Genomic DNA, 20,576 nt, shown 5'->3' with positions numbered 1-20,576 from the left:
CCTGTCATTAAGTTTGGGCTGTTCTTGGCCTTTGTTACTTCTCTGTTCTCTCTGCCTTCTCCTTCTGGTGTGTGTATGTTACCCCTTTTGCAACTGCCCCACAGTTCTTGGATGGTCTGTTCCTTTTTCCGTTCCTTCCTCTTTGCAGTTCGGTTTGGGAAGTTTGTAGGGACCTGTCTTCAGGCCCATGATTCCTCCCTTGGCTGATGAGCCTGTCGAAAGCACTCTGCATTTCCTTTTGATTCTTTCTGGAGCTTCCATGTCTCCACTTACATAACCCATCTGTTCTCGTACGTTGTCTACTTTTCCCAGTAGAGCCCTTAACATATTAATCATAGTTATTCTTCCTTGTCTGATAATTCCAGCGTCTGTGTTAAACATCTAAGTCTCATTCTGATGATTGCTTTGGGTTTTCTGAGCTTCTGGAATCTATAAATGTATGTCTTTCAATACATTTGGGGAATTTTAAGCAGTATTTCTTCCAACGTTATTTTTTGCCCTGTTTTCCCTTGTCTTACTGGGAGGAGATGACTGTTCCCAAACCGAAAGTGTTGTTCTGGCCTTTGTTATACAGGGTGTTGTTCTGCCTGCTCGCTGGTACGCAGCAGGCATATTATGTCACTCTACTGGCAGGGAGGTTGGATTTACTTCATGCCCAGGCTTGCTCCTCAGTTGCCTTATTTATGAGAAATAAACTGGCAAGAATCTGGCCATAATAATTGATTCTGTTTATTGCTCAAGTGCAGAGCTAAGCTTGTTGATAACCTAGAGTGTGCTAATAAAGTAGGCACTGCCTGTATGTGGATATTTAAATGTAAATTAATTAAAATTAAATAAAGTTTAGTTTCCTCAGTCACAGTAGCCACATTTCAAGTGCCCAGTAGCCACATATGGCTGGTGGCTGCTGTGTGGCACAGAGCTGGTACAGGACAGTCAGTCACTGCAGAAAGTTTGCTTGGGCGGCACCAGCCTAGAGGGATCAAAGTAAAGTTTGAGACTGTCATCTGAACCACTGTAAGTTCGGTAGGACGGACATGGTTAAATATATACAAATATACGTTACAAATTCTACATGGGGTAGAATTTAATCCAAAAAACAAAAACTAACTGCTGTCAGAGTTTGTTCCTTCGACAATCAGGCGACATCAGTTGGTTTTTTGTTTTTTCCTGCTTGCTTTATTAGTTCACACCAAGCTTTCCTTTTGCAGTTAAAAATGGCATCACTGTCCCCATGTTCTCACCGCCAAGTTAGGACCCACATGCAGCACTCACGCGCCAGGGGAGTGTCTGCTCTGACAGTTCAGTGGAGGCTTCACTGGGGCTCCTAACTTGCTACAAGGGCTGTGTGAGTCCTTCATTGATAACATCGAATTCCCAGCAACTCATGTTTTTCCATGGAACAGCCTGCCTTTTTTGTGTAAACGAGCTCATATTAGATTCCCAGCTATGACTGGAAGTAAATAAATAAATAAAACTTGGGTTGGGTTCTTTTGACTGTGGTTTGGAGAGCCAGTCTGTGGTGTGTGCGTATCCTGACTAGCACTCACATCTTCTGGTTGCTCGAATGGCCTGAAGCCAGAAACAGATCAGCTGGGAGTCAGCATCTTTGAGAGACTCCGTGTTTAAACAAGCTGTTGAGGGATCCCTTGCTCCTGATCCTGGTCTATTCCCTGCTGCCTCCAACAGTTGAATGCAGTGAAAGAGAACCACCCCAGCAGCTTCTTTCATAAGGCCATGAAATGGTGGTGCCAGGCTATTAGACACTTCTTAATACATTTATAACATTTTCTCTAAGCAGGTGATTCTATGTCTCTCTAATTTTACAAAGTTAGAGACATACTGTCTGCATAAAGGTACTTGCTTTTGTCATAGAACATACTATCATGGACATCTTCTCGATCGTTCATTCTTTTGTAGTAAACCTTACCATCTCCATCTGCATGGCAAACATTTGAAGCATAAGTTTACTACCGCAGTTCATTAAAGCATGTAGAGTATTTAACTGGTGCAAATGTAAAAGAATAATGTATTCAAGCAGGATCCCAAAGCTCATTTTAAGTTCAAAAGCAAAGGTTTTAATCTGTGCCAAGAAGATAGAGTTCCCCAAAGGTGGAATGTGGGAACTCATTTCAGGATTGCGGTTACTAGTATTGCAGGTGAGGAAAGAGGTATTAAAAGGCCCCAGGTTCTTAAGTTTGGGTTAACATCTTGATTAAAATATAGGAGCAAGTGGGTTGCTTTTCTTGACTTTAAAACGGGAGTATTAAGGTCTCCAGGAATTAGGTTGTGTATTCCCCTTGTGGTTTTTTAGATATCTCCTAGGAAGTAGTGTTGTACTTTGGCAGCCAGGGTTCAGAGCACGAGGGTAGGCCTGGGGGAAATTTTGATCCCTTGTGTGGGTCCAGATAGACCTGAAGAACATGGACAAGCTGCAGTTCCAACCAGCCTTTCCTGTGTGGGCTTGTGAGCCTCAGTGTCAAGCTGGGCTCAAGAATGGAAGGCTGGTCATTCCATGGAGGCGTCTGCTCATAACGTGACCCTTTCTTGAGAACGTGACCTGTGTTGAGTACATCTGGAAGCATGTTCACAGATGTGGCATCACCGCGTGCAAATGACTGTAATCTTTTGAGTTTACTGGAGTTCATCCAGTTAGAGTTTAGGTCTGAGGGAATAGAAACTGCTGTGTGAAGTTTGGGATTTAGTTAAACTTGGATGACAAACGCCTGCCACACAAATCTTGGCACAACCAGCTGGCTTTTGTTGTGGGTTCAGAATTGCAAAAGGAAACGCAGGACGTTTGGACATTTTATACCGAAGAACCTGCCCTCCTTTGAGCAGTATTAAAGATATTCCAAGAACAAGCATTTAGTTTGTACACTGTCCCTATGCTTTCTTTAGGCTCCCCACCCCTCTGCCTCCCTCATTGTTAAAAGGATGTGGAAATGAGACTTTTGTATTTTTTCAAGGGATTTGTCCATCTTATCCATGTCTAATTTGCGGGCATAAAGTTGTGATATACCCTTTTTATTCTTCTAATGTGTGTAAAATCTGTATTGACATTGTCTCTTTGATTCCTGATATTCCTAACTTGTTTTTTCTCTTTTTTCTTGGTAAGTCTGACAAGAAGTGTATCAATTTTATTGACCTTTTCATTTATTTTCTCTTTTGTTTTTCTGTTTGAAACTTCATTCCTTCCTGCTCTTGTTATTCCCCTCCTCCTGCTTGTTTTGGGTTTACTTTGCTTTTATTCTTTTAATTCCTTAAGGTGGAAACTCAGATTATTGACTTAAAAGCTTTCTTATTTTCTAATGTACGCACTTAAAGCTATGAATTTTCCTCTAAGCACTGCTATAGGCGAATGTCACAAATTTTGATTGTTGTATTTCAATTTTCACTCACCTTAAAATATTTTCTAATTTGCCATGTGACTTCTTTTTGATGCAAAGTCCATTTAGAAGTGTGTTGTTTAATTCCCAGATATTTGGTTGGTGGCTTTTTGAGCTCTAAGGGTGAAATTCTAATAAATTGGCATCTCTTTGGTGAGAAGGTATTTGGATTTATACGTGACAAAACGGCAGATTTTTCACAGGAAAGTGAAACACTGTCATTCTCTTGTCGTTGTAAGAACTGAAAGGATATCTCCAGCTATTTTGTTATGCTTGGTCATGTATTTTAATGTGAATTGAAGGCAAATTTTGGGACTCTTCTGAGTAATGTGTCTTATCTTTGTTCTTTTTAGTGCATTATCACTGGGCAGAACTGGATCCTGAAAAATTCATGAAAGATGCTAGGCACCTACTACTTTAAGGATTTGGAACTGAATCCTAAAAAGGAAGATGGAAATAAGAAACTGGGAACCTGAATAGCCCTGCAAAAACAAAAACAAAACAAAATGAACCCACCAAAGTAGCGTTACCGTTTTCTGTTGCTGCTGTGATTTAGTAGAGGAGGGGGTGCTGCCAGTGTGGGGAAGGCACCCCATGCACAGGGCAGGCAAAGAATACACCCAAGCGTCCCCCTCAGAATGGCTGTGTTGGTCCCTCTGATGTCTCAGCTTGCTCTCGGAACAGGCTGGCCCAACATCACTTGTCATCGAGTTCCCCTTTCACACTGTGGTGTATTTCCGCGTGTCCATGGTGGGTCCCAAATGCATTCCTGCTGTCTGTGTTTTTCCCATCACTGGCTAAGCCAGGGCTCCTGTTAGGGTGTAAAGAGAATAGTCATCAGTGATAATGTATTATGTGAGACCTTTGCATCTTGTCAATTTTATCTGTTTTTTCTAAACAGAAATAAACTCCAAAGCTCAACAGACTACTTTATTCTTAAACAAATCCTGCTAATCCTGCTATGTTTCTTTTTAAGGATTTTGTCTGTAGAGATACAATGTGTCTGACCCTTCTCTGTATGTATGTACTTCTTTTCAAATAATTCTTATGCAAGAGGCCTTCCCTGAGTGGTACACACAGGCCCCTGGTTCTATGGTGAGAGCCTGTCTGTGGTGATGTATAGCTGATGCCCTTTTCCTTGGACACAAGACAGCAGGAACGGGGAGTGTATGTGGGAAGGGAATTCTGTTTCAGAAAGGCCAGATAACTGATAACACGTGCGTGCAGCTCAACTTCTGATTTATCTGCCTTTGGGACGTGGGGGAGAGGCTTCACCATGTCGGACCACACAGCTGCCCTTTGTCCAGGAGCCGCATGGTTGTCCGTGTATCCAAGTCCCCACAGTAACATGAAGAAAGAACCACATTCTAGCAAAGAGTTTCTCAGTTAGTTTTGATCTAGTGGTACAATGATAGTGATCATTTTTAGACTTTATGGGATGTCAATAGTAATATATCTATTGCCATACATAATATACATTTATATAACATATCTATAATATACTAATGCTTATATTGTTATCCTCTCTTGAAGTACTTCTTGTCTAACTATAGAAGAGACGTCCTTATTTGGCATTTTGGTAATGCTGAAACTTTTTTTAAAGCCTACAGCACGGGCTATTCCCAGGCAATCTCCCATGTAAGTACTAACCATGCCCGACCCTGCTTAGCTTCTGAGACCAGACGAGGTGGGGCGTGTTCAGGGTGGCAATGCTGACACTTGATCTGTGACATTGTAATAACGTCTGAGTCCCTCTACTCTGACCCAGTTGTCTGCTTCAGATAAGAACATAGCTAGAAAATATGAGGGGAAAAAAGCTTTAATCACATCTCCAGTGTATATTCAAGTACTTGGAACATAGAGCTGGACAGGGGTTTGCCAAATTGCCTTATTCTGACCTGATGCAGATGGTCCAGTAGAATCCTCGATGGCGTAAACCTCTCGGTGTGAAATCGCGCCGTCCCGGGTGCAGAGCCTGGTCAGCCCCCCCAGCCCACAGGCACTCTGGTCCGGGGAGCTCTCCCATTTCCGTGGTCTGTGTTGGCTTTTACAGAGTGAATTCAGATTCACGCTAAAGTTAACTTGAATCTCCAGTGTTGTAAACTCAGATGTAGGGTGGTGGACTTGCTGAACAGATTTGTCAGACGTTTTCCTGCCACAGTGTTTGATCACCAGCGGCTCATGCGCAGTGAGCAGATGGAGCCTGTCGTGGGGTGATGGGCGAGAGGACCGCACAGAGAGAAGAGCCCGCATGCTCGACGTGTGGACGGTGGTGAAACACGACCCTCATCGCTCACACCCCGGCTCGCGAATCCCACTTCAGAGGGACTCAGACATGTCGGAGTGTGAGTAGCAGCGTGTGGTCAACTTGCTGAAACGTCCGAAAAAGGTAAAGGGAGACAAGGGGAAAAAACCAGAACTCTGAAGGTCTGAAGGATGTGGAGGAGACGCTGGGTTAGAAACAAAGCTGGGAGCAATGGGTGTAAGTGTCATTAACACAGATGCTGTCTTGATAAATGAAACAACACAATTCAGCAGGGGGTGACGATGTTGAGAGCATTGGAGCAGAAGTTCTGAGCCTACTTACATGTGGCGGGAGTTTTTATTTATTTTCATCGGAGTTCCACGACCCCCTGCACACACCGAAGTTCGCAGGTGCGCAAGTCCTTTATGTAAAATGATGTGGGACACTCGGCCCTCTGTATCGGCAGCTTCGCGTCCGTGGGTATGGAGGGCTGACTGTATTTTAAAAATCTTCCCTCCCTCACAGTATGCAGGGAAGATGGTAGATGTCTACTTTTGTAGCATGGGATGGAAGGAGGCTTTTGCATCATCCTGAAGGTCACTTTCAACTCCTAGCCACAGAGAAGCAGCGTGTACACACTAAAGACCGGCTGGCGAGGGTCAGATCTAACCATAAGGCAAGGTTATGAAGGAAAAAATGAAAGCTCAGGAAGAAACCCCATGACATCCACAGCTGCGTCAGAGGTCCTTAATTTCTCCCTTCCCCCAGCTCCCTTCACTCTCCTTCTGAAGATCATTTCCAACTCTTGCTGTGGGACAAATGGCTAAAATTAGATTTGGGGTGTAGTTCTGCTTGCAGAATGTAGACTCCCAGTCTTCACGTCCCTCCCAACATCTCCAACTCCTCCTTTCTGCTTATTTATAAAGCTCGCTGTTTATTGTCCATTAAAACATCGCTTGAATGAGGATGGGAGAGAATCGTACCATGTATGGCTTTCCTGAGAGGTCTTGGCAGACCTCAGGCCTGGGACTTTAAACAGAGCACTGCCGGACGACACTGGCTGGCAGGGGCTGTTTAATCTTGCGTTTCATGGTTTACTTTAGAGGAGACCAAGCTCTTCTGGCGACACAAAACATAGACCAAATAAAGGCGCCTTCCAGGGCCGGACACTCCACAGTATCACTGCACCTCGGTGGTCCTCGCGAAGGCATCTTCTCTGCCGGGTGGCATCCCGAGTGGAGGTGGTTGCCAACTGGCAGAGAGAACAGAGAAGCCATGCCGAGGTCACGCGGAGGTCAGCAGTGCAGCCGGGACTCCACCCCAGGTCCGCTGAGACCAGCTGCCCAGAGGCCTTGTCTCCCCAGTGGGCAGAGCTGCACTCACTCTCAAGGTCACTCTCAAGGCCACATTGTGTGAGAAACTGCTGAAGAACTAGAACAGATCGTCCTGGAGAAGATGGACAGTGATGAGGCCTGAACGTGTGGCAGTGGCCAGCTCACCTGCCCCCGAGGGGTCTGTTTATGCTCAGCCTTCTTCTGCCTGTGCCCCGCCCCTCATGCCCCCTCCCCGAGTCCAGGCTGCCCACCTGCTGGCGGTGGTTTGGACCTCCCCTGCTCTCCCCCTCCCCCTGGCCAGCCCCACCTCATCCTGAGGGTCTCAGCTCCTCTGGAAGGTGGGCCAAGCCCACCTCCCTGCTGCGGAGGAGCTGTTAGCTGCAGCCCCTCCAACAGACACCCCAGTACAATGCCAGCTCCATGGTGGAGCCTCTAACCCACCGCCCCTTGGACAAGAGTGAAAAACAGAAAAGTTATTTTAAGGCCCCCTACAAGTATGGAATATATTATCAAAAATGAGTTTAACAAATCTGAAATACCATCACTAGAAGATATTTTGCTAATGAGAATTTAAGGTTCTGTTTACCAGAAACTCTAAAAATTTAACACACTAGCCTCTATACCCCAGGAGAGAACAAGAACATGAAAGGCAGCGGCCGGAGACCGACTCCCTTCAAAACTGATTTTCCGTCTTCATCTCTGATACCATCAATGGGGGGCTCTACCTTTGATATTTAGTCCATGTCTTCTGAGATGAGGTGCTTTAACTCTATTTTTTTAAAGACCTAAATCAGCAATGAATTGCAACTTTAAGAATTCCGAAAGTGCGGGGCTGAAAAAGGCCAGAAATCTGACAAATCAGAAAGCTCACCTCTCTGGTTTTGGAGTTACACGTGATCTGTTCTCTGAGCTTCATCCTGCATCTGTTCACTTGGCGCATGGCTGTAGGGTTAAAGGAGAGAGTACGCCGGGCGCTCAGCACAGGGCTTCCCGGTGGCGCCTCCAGGCACACCATCAGGTCCCTGAGATGACTCAGCCCCACGTGATGGAAGCTGCTTTCTTGCAGTGGCTGCATCCCTTCTTCGGCTCACACCAGGCCTGCAGACGACTAAAACCCCACATGTATCCCATGTAATCACTGTCTGGCCAGTGAAAGATCCCCAGTGAAGAACTTAATTGTATTCCTGTTCGGTGCAGGCCTCTTGGGCCCCAGTGTCATCCCGGCTATTCCTCCAGCTTTGCGTCATTTTCAGATGAGTTTTCTGTCCTTATCCAGGTCTCGGCTAAATGCTCTGCATAGCACGGAGTTGGCACCCTGTTCGAGATCTTCTTACAGATCAATAGATGCATCAGTTATGTTCTCACTCACCCCACACTCCTCCTCCCCATGTCGCCGCTCTTGCCGAAATCAAGCTACACTATTTTCACAGACCATGGAGTTTCTTACCTATATTTTCATCCAGGAATTTCTTACCTATATTTTCATCCAGGAATTTTATGGTATCAGCTTTTATATTTAAGTCTTTAATCCATTTTGAGTTAATTTTTGTGAGTGGTGTAAAATAGGGGTCCAATTTCTTTTCTCTACATGTGGTTATCCAGTGTTCCCAGCACCATTTGTTGAAGAGACTCTCTTTTCCCCACTGAGTATTCTTGGCTCCCATGTCAAATATTAATTGAACATATTTTATAAGCATATGCATAAATTAGGTTTATTTCTGGGTTCTCAGTTCTCTTCCATTGGTCTATGTGTCTGTTTTTATGCTAGTATCATACCATTCTGATTACTTTATAATATAGTTTGAAATCAGGAAGTAAGATGCTTCCAGCTTTGTTCTTTCTCAAGATTGCTATGACTGTTTGGGGTCTTTTGTGGTTCCATATGAATTTTAGGATTTTTTTTTCTATTTCTGTGAGAAATGCCAATGGAATTTTGCATTGAGTGTATAGATGGCTTTGGGTAGTTGGACATTTTAAGAATATTAATTCTTCCAGTCCATTAACATGTGATATTTATACAATTATTTGTCTCTCTTAATTTCTTCCATCAGTCTCTTATAGTTTTCAATTATAGTCCTTTTACCTACCTTTTACCTACCTTGGTTAAATTTATTCCTAAGTATTTTATTGTTTTGATGCCATTATAAATGGGATTGTTTTCTTAATTTTTCTTTCCAATAGTTTGTTGTGTGTAGAAAGACAACTGATTTTTGTATATTGACTTTTTATTCTGCAACTTTACTGAATTTCTTTATTAGTTCTAACAGTTTTTTGGTGGAGTCTTTAGGGTTTTGCTGGTATGTAATTGTTGATCATAGTCTCTTATGATCCTTTGTATTTCTGTGGTATACAAAAGTATTAAAGTCTCCTCTTTCATTTCTGGTTTTATTTGAGTTTTCTTTCTTTTTTCTTTTGTCTAGCTAAAGGTTTGTCAGTTTTATCTTTTCAAAAAAACAGCTCTGACTTTTATTGATATTTTCTGTTGATTTTCTTGTCTTTATTTCATTTATTTCTGCTCTGATCTTTGTTATTTTCTTCCTTCTACTAACTTTGGGTTTATTTTTCCCCCTATTTCCTTGAGGTATAAAGTTGCGTTGTTGATTTGAGGTCCTTCTTTTTTCTTAAGTAGGTATTTATTGCTATGAACTTCCCTCTTAGAACTGCTTTTGCTGAATCCCATAGGTTTTGGTATGTTGTGTTTCACTTTCATTTGTTCCGAGATTTTAAAAATTTTCCTTTTGGTTTCTTCTTTGACCCATGAGCTTTTTAGAAATGTGTTGTTGCATTTCCACATATTTGTGAATTTTCTAGTTTTCCTCCTGTTATTTATTACTAGTTTCATATCATTATGGTTGGAAAATATCCCTGATATGATTTCAGTCTTCTTAAATTTGTTAAGACTTGTTTTATGACCTAACATATGATCTATCCTGGGGAATGTTTTTGCGTGCTTGGGAAGAATGTGTAGTCTGCTGCCGTTGGATGGAACGTTCTGTGTATGTCTATTAGGTTCATTACTATCTAAAGTGTAGTTTAAGTCCAGTGTTTCCATATTGATTCTCTGTCTGGATGATCTGTCATTGTTGAAGGTGGGAGTATCGAAGACCCCTACTCTTACTGTGTTGTCTATTTCTCCCTTTGATCAGTTAGTATTTTCTTAATATATTTAGGTCCTCCAGTGTTGGGTGCATATATATTTACAATTGTGATAGCCTCCTGATAATAAATTGACTGCAAGAAAGTGAGCATCACAAGAAAGCTAGTCACATGAATTTTTGGTTTCCCAGTGCATATGAAAGTTAATGTTTACACTATACTGTAGTGTATTAAGTGTGTAATATCATGATGTCTAAAAAAGTACATTCCTTAGCTAAAAAATAGTTTATTGCTAAAAAAAATGCTAACCGTCATCTGAGTCTTCAGCAAGTTGTAATCTTTTTGCTCATGGAGGGTCCTGCCTCCATGCTGATGGCTGCTGACTGACCAGGGTGGTGGTTGCTGAAGGCCAGGGTGCCGTAGTTATTTTCTTAAAATAAGACAACAGTGAAGTTTGCTGCATCAGTTGACCCTGTCATGAACAATTTCTCTGTAGCATGCAATGCTAGTTGATAGCATTTTAACCACAGTAGAACTTCTTTCAGAATTGGAGTCAGTCCTCTCAGACCCTGCAGCTGCTTTATCAACTAAGTTCATGTCATATTTTAAATCCTTCATTGCCATTTCAGCAATCTTCACTGCATCTTCACCAGGAGTAGACTTCATCTCAAGAAACTACTTTCTTTGCTCATCCATAAGAAGCAACTCCTCATTTGTGAAAGTTTTATCCTGAGATTGTGAAAATTCAGTCCCATCTTCAGGCTCCACTTTTAATTCTAGTTCTCCTGTTCTCAGATGTTCTGTAACATCTGAAGTTACTTCCTCCACTGAAGTCTTGAACCCCTCAGTCATCCATGATGGTTGGAATCAGCTTCTTCCACACTCCTGTTAATGTTGATATTTTGACCTCTTCCCACGAATCATGAATTTCTTAATGGATCTTGAGGGGTGAATCCTTTCCAGAAGGTTTTCAATTTACTTTGACCAGATCCATCAGCGGAATCACTATCTATGCCAGCAAAAGCCTTATGGAATGTCTGTCTTTTTTTTTTTTTTTTTTTGGAATGTATTTCTTAATAACACTTGAAAGTAGAAATAACTCCTTCATCCATGGGCTACAGATGGATATAGTGTTAGCAGGCATGAAAACAACATTCATCTCATTGTGCATCTCCATTAGAGCTCTTGGGTAACCAGGTGCATTGTCAATGAGCAGTAATATTTTGAAAGGAATCTTTTTTTCTGAGCAGAGGATCTCAACAGTGAGCTTAAAATATCCAGTAAACTTCTCCTCTCTAGATACTAAAGTCCTGGAAGGCATCTTCTGATATAAGGCTGTTTCATCTCAGTGAAAGTCTGTTTAGTGTAACCACCTTCATTAATGATCTCAGCTGGATCTTCTGGAGAACTTGCTGCAGCTTCTAGCTCGGCACTTGCCGCTTCAGCTTGCAGTTTTATGTCATGGAGACAGCGTCTTTCCTTAAATCTCATGAACCAACCTCTGCCAGCCTCAAACGTTTCTTCGTTTCTTCATTTCTTCTGCAGCTTCCTCACCTCACCCAGCCGTCATGGAATGAAGAGAGTTAGGGCGTTGCTCGGATGAGGCTTTGGCTTAAGGGAATGTTGTGGCTGGTTTGATCTTCTATCCAGACCACAAAACTTTCTCCACATCAGCAACGAGGCTGTTTCTTCTTGTCTGTGGGCTCGCTGCTTCCTGGGGCCTTTAGCAGTTGCCCAGGTGGCCCTGCAGCTTTGCCTCTGCCCTGTTCGCTGCCCCCTGTCCATCTTCACTGTCACGCTGGTCCACGGTGCTCCCACCTGGACGACCATGACCACTTTTGGCAGGCTTCCTGCTTTCCCTGCCCACTCCCTCCAGTCTGTTGTCTATACACTGAATGATGTGAAACAAGCCACTTAAAACCTTCCTTGGCTTCAGCTCCAGCCTCCTTATCGAGGTCTGTAAAGTTCCCATTGCCTTGTGCCCGCCTGGCTCTGACCCTCCACCCCGCCTCCATTCACCCTCTCTGACCTCACCTCCAGCATCACCAGTGTGTTCTAGTTAGTCCAGGTTTTTCCTGGTCTTAGCACTGAAAGTCTGACATCCCAGGAAATAGGGATGGTTGGTCACCCTACATCAACTCCCTCTGCTCTCAGACCTGCCTCCCACTCCTCCCCTTTGTTCTTTGTGCTATTAACGTCTTTGACCTTTGTTTTCCACGTTTGAGCCAAGCTCCCTCCTACCTCAGGGCCTTTGCACGTGCTGTTTCCCTGCTGGAATTCTACTCTGTCTCCAGCTGGGTTCTCTAAAGCTTCAGGCCCATGCTCAGTTGTAATAGTTCCAAGAGGCCTCTGTGAGCACCAGTGTTCAGGAGGATCCCTGTCCCTCCCACCAGTGCTCTAAGAGCACTCTGTTCTTTTCCTTCTGGCGCTTAGTGAAGCTGGGCAGTCCACTCCCTGGTGTGTGGCCTGGTTGCTGTCAGGTTCTTCCGCTGAACTGCAGGCTCCTCAAGGGCGGGTCCATCTGTCTTGTTCACCGGGAAGCCCCAGCCCTGGGCGAGGGCCATGACTCTGTGGAATAAATGAGTAAATGTACGTGGAGATGGTCACCTGTTCGGGAAGTCAGTTTCCATCTTAACTAGCATTTTTAGTCTTCTCACAGAGAAACAGAACTATTTTTTTTTAAAATGAAAGTTTCTTATCGTGATCCTCATTCTGTTAGGATTTCCCCAGATCTGCGAATGATTCGTGTAGATGTTTCTATCAATATTTGCTCCATCGACCTTCCAGTTAACTCTTAGTTTCCTACTAGGAGGGGAGGAGGATAATAGCATATTTTAGTGACAAAAGGATCCAACCGGATCTTTGCTCTGTCATGTGGGGGGCACGAAGGTGACCGGTTTCCAAGGTCGCATGCCAGGAGCCTGGGTCGAGTGCCGTATTTACTCCCTGCCGTGGGCTCACACATACTCCTGGCAGGTGCTGGCACCCCAGATGCAGGTGGCTCTGGAAGAACACCGGTTTCAACTGCACGGGTCCACTTCTGCAGGGATGTCTTTCAATAGTAAATACTATATATATATAAAGTAGTAAATATGATCTGTGGTTGCAGAATCCATGAATGCAGAACCACGGATACGGAGGGCTGACTGTAGTTACACACGGATATTCGACTGCGCAGAGGTTGACACCCCTATCCCCTGGTTGTTCAAGGGTCACCTGTACATCGCTCGGAGTGAACGTACACTCAGTGGTTTTCCATATGAGGCTTCAGGGCTGCCCTTTTTAAAATTAAACAAGACAAGTCTGTCTTCTCAGCCTCTGCTTTCTGTGGACCAGGGCAATGTTCCCTGCAGCCCTGGAGCAGCACAGACTAGAATCAGGCAGTGGAGAGGCTCTCAAATCCACCTGCTGGTCACGGTCACTTGTTGAGTTGGTTATAAAAACAGATTCCGGCGAGGGCAGTTCAGCACCTGAGCTGGCACGTGGTGTGTTTCTGATTTGGGAACTGCTGCTCTAACCAAGTGGTTCTCAAAGTGGGGTCCCCAGACTAGCAGAATCAGCACCCCCTGGGAACTTGCTGGAGGTGCAGATTCTCGGGCGCCACCCCTGACCTGCCAAATTGGACACCGAGGGTGTGGCCTGGCAGCCTGTGTTGTAACCAGCCTCCAGCTGGTGCTGATACAGCTAAGCGTTGAGTACCACTGCCCTCACCTGTCCAGGTAGGAGGCCTGAGAGGCACGCACCAGGGTAACAAGCATCTCTGGGTCTACCAGGGGCTCTTGGCCTTAGCTTTCTAGAACAGTCACCTGGGGAGTTTTTAACAATCCCAGTACCCAAGCTGTGTCCCAAGCCCATGACGTTCCCCAGGCGACTCCAGTGAGCGGCGAGGCTGAGAACCAGCGGGGTGGTAGACCTTGCAGTGCACTTTCCACTTACAAAGCTCCTTAACCACACCCTCCTTCCCTTAAACTATAAAGATAATGCGCGGGGGATAGTATCTTACGTTTAAAAATGCTTTTGCAGACATGGCCCCTGAGCTGGAATAACCTTGTGCTACAGCCAGAGATGGATCAAGAAGGAAACTGACTTGCTCTAGATCAAAGAAATAGAGACTGTCCATGGCTTGAGCCCAAGGCTTTGTTTATCATTCATTCAGCCATCTATGTCAGCTACTGTACTAGTTTCCAGGCACACAAAGATGATGTAACTGAGCCCTGATCCCAGGATGCCCTGTCTGCTGAGAAGACGGGCAGACAGATAGACAGGTGTGCAGAGCAGAGTGGCGAGTGCTTCAGTCCAGGGTCTGGAGGAGCCTGAGCAAGCTTTCCAGAGCTTTCGGGGGAAGTGACCTCTGAGGGGCATTTGCCGGGCAGCTTGCTTGGTGGTCGGGGATGTGCAGGCGCTGCTCAGGCATCAGCGGACAGCTTATACAAAGGTGCGTCTGGAGCACGAACCTGGAGAAACATGGAGCACCCTGGGAACCTCAGGGAGATTTACTCTCTGGACAGAAGGTGTCATCCAAGACCTTGCAAGTCTTTCCCATCTGAGTCTTCCTGTGATCCATGAGCAGGTTATTCAATAAAATCGGGGCAGTATCTTGAGGGCAATACCAGTCCAGATTCTGGACCATTTTTGGTGGGATTCAGAGGAAATGGGCTTTGGTATCAGGGTCTTGTCTCTGTCATCTGGGCCAACCACAGAGGAGGCTTTGCCTTCTCTGTGGCATAATGAGGGGATGCCCTCCTGGGGGGCTCTGGGCAGGAGGTGACAAAAGCCGATGGTGTCCCAGAGCTCAGCATTTGTAGAAGGTGGAGCAGAGGGGCTGTAAGCGTCTGGGCAGAAGCCCCAGGTCTGGCTTCCCATGTCATAGATGTTCTTAGCGGTTGTGCCTTGGTCAGGCCGTTGGACCTCGGAGGCTCTTTCTTGTCTGTGTGGTGGCTGTGCCTCCCGCCTGGCATTGATGTGAGGCTCAGGGCGATGATGCCCAGGACCCCGTGCAGCAGGACGGCAGCTGCTCAGCCAGGGCTGTGTCTGCAGCGAGGGGAGGAGGGGCTGGGAGTGGGGGTCAGGGACTGGGCTCCGAGGGGGCCGCGAGAGGCCTGCCGGGGGCTTCAGGTTCCGGATTTCCTTCTGGCGCACGTGGACGCAAATCCTGCTGCTGGAAGAAACATAAATACGACGTGGACAACTGACAGCAAAGAATGTGCTCCTGGCATTTCTCAGTACTTCCTGCAGATGGGGCGCTTCTAAGTAAGGGCAGGGAAAGAGGAGGCCCTCCCTGCCCCGGGGGTGGTGGTTGAGTCCCAGAGAAGGACAGGCCAAGCTGTGCTTTGGTTGAGAGCAAGGTCTCAGGCACAATTACAATCCTCCCAACCCCAGAAGGCTTTGGCTCTGAACAGAGCGGGATTGTTTCCCCTCACACACGGTATTCCGGACGCCCCTCCCCAAGATGGATGATAACCCCTTTCAGCAAACCCACCTCTCAGAAAAGCAGTCTATATTAACAAAAAATAAACTACGTTTTGGCATTTTGGGGCCAGTGATATGAAGACACTAGAAATATGGAGAAAGATCCCTGGGTTTCCCTGGGATTATAACCTATCATAATAAACGGTTTAAAGGATTACATTTTAAACCGTTTTTATGGAAATAATTTCAAACTTACAGAAATGTTGTAAGAATAGTGCAAAAAAATACCCTTATATCCTTTATCCAGATTTGCCTATTGCTGACATTTTGCCCCATTTGCATTATCACTCCTCCCTGCCCCCTTTGTATATGTGCAAGTCCAGGTGTCACGTGTGCTTCTGATGGACGGGCTGTAGAGCAGAGGTTCCAGTCACCACCCCTTGGGTTCAATTAACTTGCTAGAGTGGCTCACAGAACTCAGAGAAATATTTAACTTACTGCATTACCAGTTTATTATGAAAGGATGTAACTCAGGAACAGGGATGCACAGGGCAAGGGGTGGGGAAAGGCTCAGAGCTTCCGTGCTCTCTCCGAGCTCGCCACTCTCCCCAAACCTCCCTGAGGCTCTCCAGACCCTGTCCTTTTGGGGTTTATGGAGGCTTCATTACTGAGGCGCAGTTGATTAAATCACTGGCCACTGGCGATTGTTTCAACCTCCAGCCCCTCTCCCCTCCCCAAGATCCTTAAGTGAGGTCCAAAAGTCACCTCACTAACATAATAAAGAGACCTTTGTTGCTGTTATCACTTAAGAAATTCCAGCGGTTTTAGGAGCTCTGTGGTGAAGACCAAATATATACTTCTTATTATAAACCACAGTATGACACCCCGTAATGTCCTTTATTGCTACACTTTCACTCGGGATTCAGTCTAGGATCAGGCTGCCTTTCTGTAGCTTCTTTTTCCTCCAGACTAGCCCAGGAGCAGATCACTTCCCCGCTGTGGGCCGTAGTTTCCTCATCTGTAAGATGCGGGGGCCTGAGTAGCTGACATCTGAGTTCTGTGATACCTGATGGCCTTTAGATATTTAATTGAAGTCCTGCTTTCTAGAGGGTTGGGAGTAGCCTTGTATTTGAGGGAACTTACGTCTCACTTCCCTCTCTAAAACTGGACTGCTGGCGTTGGAAGCAAATCTAAAGACTCTGTCCTGGTCTCTAAGAGATCTCAAAGGTTAATTGTTTAAAGTAATAATAGTAACAATGCATTTGGTGATTATAGCATATGGATAAGTGACATGAATGACAATGTCACCAGGCATGGGAGGGGGGATTTGGGAATCCTGTTATAAGGTACCTGCACTACATGTGAAGTGGTGTAGTGTTAATTGAAGGTGGACCTAGATTAGTTTCAAATGTATATTTTAAACTCTAGAGAAACTACTACATGTTTTCTGTAAGAAGCCCATTTTAAATATAAAGACTCTGATAGGTTAAAAGTAAAGGGATGGAATAAGATATACCATGCTAACACTAACCAGAAGAAAGCTGGAGTGGCTGTGTTAATTTCTTCAGAATGAGGAAAGTTATTATGGGTGAAGAAGGGTGCTACTTAGTGGTAAGTGGGTCATTTCCCCAAGAAGACATTACAATGTATGTGCCTGACACCAGATGGTGAAAATATGTGAGGCAGAAATTGATAGACCTAAAATCAGAAATAGACAGACCACCATTAGAGATGGAGACTTCAGCATCCCCCTGTCAGAAACTGACAGGTCAGGCCAGCAGAAAATCAATGAGGATGGAGTTGCCCTGAACAGCACTATCAATCAACTTCATCTAATTGGCGTTCACAGAATGCTCCATCCACCACCAGCAGAATCCACATTCTTCTCACGCTCGCATAGGACATTCATCAAGACAGATCACATTCTGGGTCATGAAACACATCTTAAATCTAAAAGACCAGCAATTGTACAAAGTTCTCAGACCACAGTGAATTAAACTAGGAATCAATAACAACAACAACAACAAAAAAAATGTAGAAACTCCCCAAATATTTGAAGATTAAACAACATACTTCTAAATAATTCGTGGGTCAAGGAAGAAGTCTTGACAGAAATTTAAAAATATTTTGAAGTAAATGAAAATGAACATACAGCTTATTAAAATTTGTAGGAGGAAGCAAAAGCAGTGCCTAGAGGGAAATTTATAGCATAAATGCGTATATATTAGAACAGAAGAAGGAACTAAAATCAATAACCTAAGCTTTCATCTTAGGAAACTAAAGAAGGAAGAGTAACTTAAATTTAAGGCAAGGAGAATAAGAGAAATTAAAAATATATTCAGTCCATCCCCCAACCCTGAAAAAAAGATGTGAGAGAGAATTAGCTCCACTGCGTGGAGAAATCATTGTGATAGTAATCGTAGTAATGACATTAACGACGGTGGTGGTAATGATGATGGTGATGATGGGTGATAGTTCCATAGTGCTGTTCAGGTACCAGCACTGCTCTAAGCAGATCTCATGTGCTCACACATTTAAAACTTACAGTAACCCTCTGGGGAAAATACTAGTAGAACCCCCATTTTACAGGTAGGACACTGAGGCACAGAGCCATTATGTCACTTGTCCAAGGACACACGGCCACTCAGGACAGGAACTAGTATTTGAATGAGGCCATCTGGCTCCAGAAGAGGCAAAATCACTAGGTTCCTGTTCCATGTCCTGTCCAGAAGAACAATGACTGGTCTTCTAGAACAACGTAGGTAGATTAGGAAGACGTAAAGGGTAGAAGGTGGGGCCGAAGATGCCATCACAGGCTGTGCAAGAAAGGCAGTTGCTCTTACGACCCTAGGGAAGTTGTTACTAATGTTTGAGAAATCACACAGGATAGGAGAACTGCCAGGAGGTTTGTGGCAGGTAAGTTCTCAGCAGAAATTTGCTGGGGGAGTGCTACATGCTGTGCTCCAGACAGGACATTTGCCAACAAAGGAGATGAAGTCAAGTTCATCAAGAAGGCAAATTTGGGGCTTCCCTGGTGGCGCAGTGGTTGAGAGTCCGCCTGCCGATGGAGGGGACTCGGGTTCGTGCCCCGCTCCGGGAAGATCCCACATGCCGCGGAGCGGCTGGGCCCGTGAGACATGGCCGCTGAGCCTGCGCGTCCAGAGCCTGTGCTCCGCAACGCGAGAGGCCACAACAGTGAGAGGCCCGCGTAACGCAAAAAAAAAAAAAAAGGCAAATTTGTACCTGATAGGAGAGCCTTGAGTGATGCCAGAACCTAGAGCCCACTTTCAATGCGATACAGTTAAACAAGTTTATTCGAGTGAAATAAAACTTGCAAAATACAGACCGGGCAGGATCTAGGTGAAGAGGAGTTTCTGCAGCAATGAACTTGGGGTTTAGCAAACCACAAGCGACAGATGAGTTGCAAGTATGATGTAGCTGCCGAACATCTGGTTCTGTCTCCGCCTCACTGAAAGGGACCTTGTGTTTGTGCTGGCGGCTCTCAAGCTCGACCCCGCATCAGAGTGAAAGGACTGAAACACCTGAGTCCTGCCCCCAGAGATGCTGACTCAGTGAGTCTGGGTTGAGAAGAGGGACCGAGAATGCTTAGAAGCTCTCGCAGTGGGATTGAGAACTACCGGTCGCATAGGCAGCTGCCCCAGAAGTGAAGTCAAGGCGGTTCTGAACATCAAAGTGGAGAGTGCGAGGAACTGGGCCATCCAGGGTCAGCCTGGTTCACAGTAGGGACCCGAGGCCAATCTCTGTCCAAAGCTACCTCCCAAAGCTGTTACTTCACTTTAGTCTTGGTTCTTCAAAGAGCCCTTAACCTTGGTCAACTCCATATGCCAGAGGAGCCTTCCTCAGTTCTGGGCTTTCCCAGCTTTCATTAGAGATGCCGTGGGGATGACAGTGGTGGTTAGAAAAGTGTCTCGGAGGTAGCTGACACACAGCAGGTCCTCCTCCCCAGAGATGCTGGGTCTCTTCCTGCCTCTCCTTTGCTTGCTGTCCAGGTGTGAGATGTGTACTGTAGCCATGCAGCCTTCCCGGGTGGTGTGGTACGTAGCCTCTATGATGGACCCTGAAGACTGTCACCTCCTGGTATTCAGGCCCTTGTGTAGTCCTTCTTTCACTGACCTGTGTGATCAGTAGAACAAAGCAAAACTAATGATGTAGGACTTCAGGGGTAAGTCAGAAAAGCATTGCACTTCAACCTTGTTTTCTTGGGGAAGCCAAGCATCATGGTATGAGGACACTCAAACATGCAGTGCCCATGCTTGGTCCCCGCAAGGAAAGGAACCAGCTATAGCACCAACCTGCCACTCGTGAATGAACCACCTTGGAAACGGATCTTCCTGCCCAGTGGAGCCTTCAGATGATGCAGAATCAACGAACACCTTGCTGAACTGTCACCACAACCGCACACCTCCGACCTTCTTATCACATGAGAAAAACAAACCACTGATCTAAACTCTAACCCATGGCCTGGCTGCCTGTGTTTTGTAAATAAAGTTTTATTGGAACGCAGCCACATTCATTTGTTTGTGTGTTGTCTGTGGCTGCTTCCACTCCACAGTGGCAGAGATGAGTATTTGTGACGGAGACTGTGTGGCCTGCAGCCTAAAATATTTACTATCTTATCTGGCCCTTGGAGAGAAAGTTTGCCAAGCCTTTATCTGAGCCATTGTTTTTTTGAAAAAACTTTATTGAAGTATAGTTGATTTATAATGTTGTATTTCTACTGTGCAGCAAAGTGATTCAGTTTATGTATACATACTTTTTCATACTCTTTTCCATTATGGTTTATCACAGGATACTGAATATAGTTCCCTATGCCGTACAGTAGGACCTTGTTGTTTATCCATCCATATATAATAGTTTGCATCTGCTAATCCCAAACTCCCAATCCATCCCTCCCCCACCTTCAGCAACCACAAGTCCGTTCTCTATGTGAGTCTGTTTCTGTTGTGTAGATAAGTGCACCTGTATCATTTTTTTTTTTTAGATTCCACATATAAGTGACATCATATGGTATTTGTCTTTCTCTTTCTGACTTACTTTGCTTAGTATAATCATTTCTAGGTCCATCCATGTTGCTGCAAATGGCAT

The 20,576-nt window shown here is 45.1% G+C and overlaps 1 protein-coding gene across 1 annotated transcript in view; it reads left to right on the top strand.

The window, feature by feature from the left end:
• The window catches only part of DTD1 (D-aminoacyl-tRNA deacylase 1), a 108,082-nt gene extending 103,775 nt beyond the window's left edge, over positions 1 to 4,307 (top strand). Inside the window, exon 6 of the mRNA XM_060032947.1 lies at positions 3,740 to 4,307. The gene's annotated coding sequence lies outside the window, so the exon portion shown is untranslated. The remainder of the gene's footprint in view (positions 1 to 3,739) is intronic.
• The last annotated feature ends 16,269 nt before the right edge of the window (positions 4,308 to 20,576 follow it).

Source organism: Delphinus delphis, chromosome 15 (assembly GCF_949987515.2).
Source record: "Delphinus delphis chromosome 15, mDelDel1.2, whole genome shotgun sequence".
Classification (NCBI taxonomy): domain Eukaryota; kingdom Metazoa; phylum Chordata; class Mammalia; order Artiodactyla; family Delphinidae; genus Delphinus; species Delphinus delphis.
This window is presented reverse-complemented; position numbering and strand designations above follow the sequence as displayed.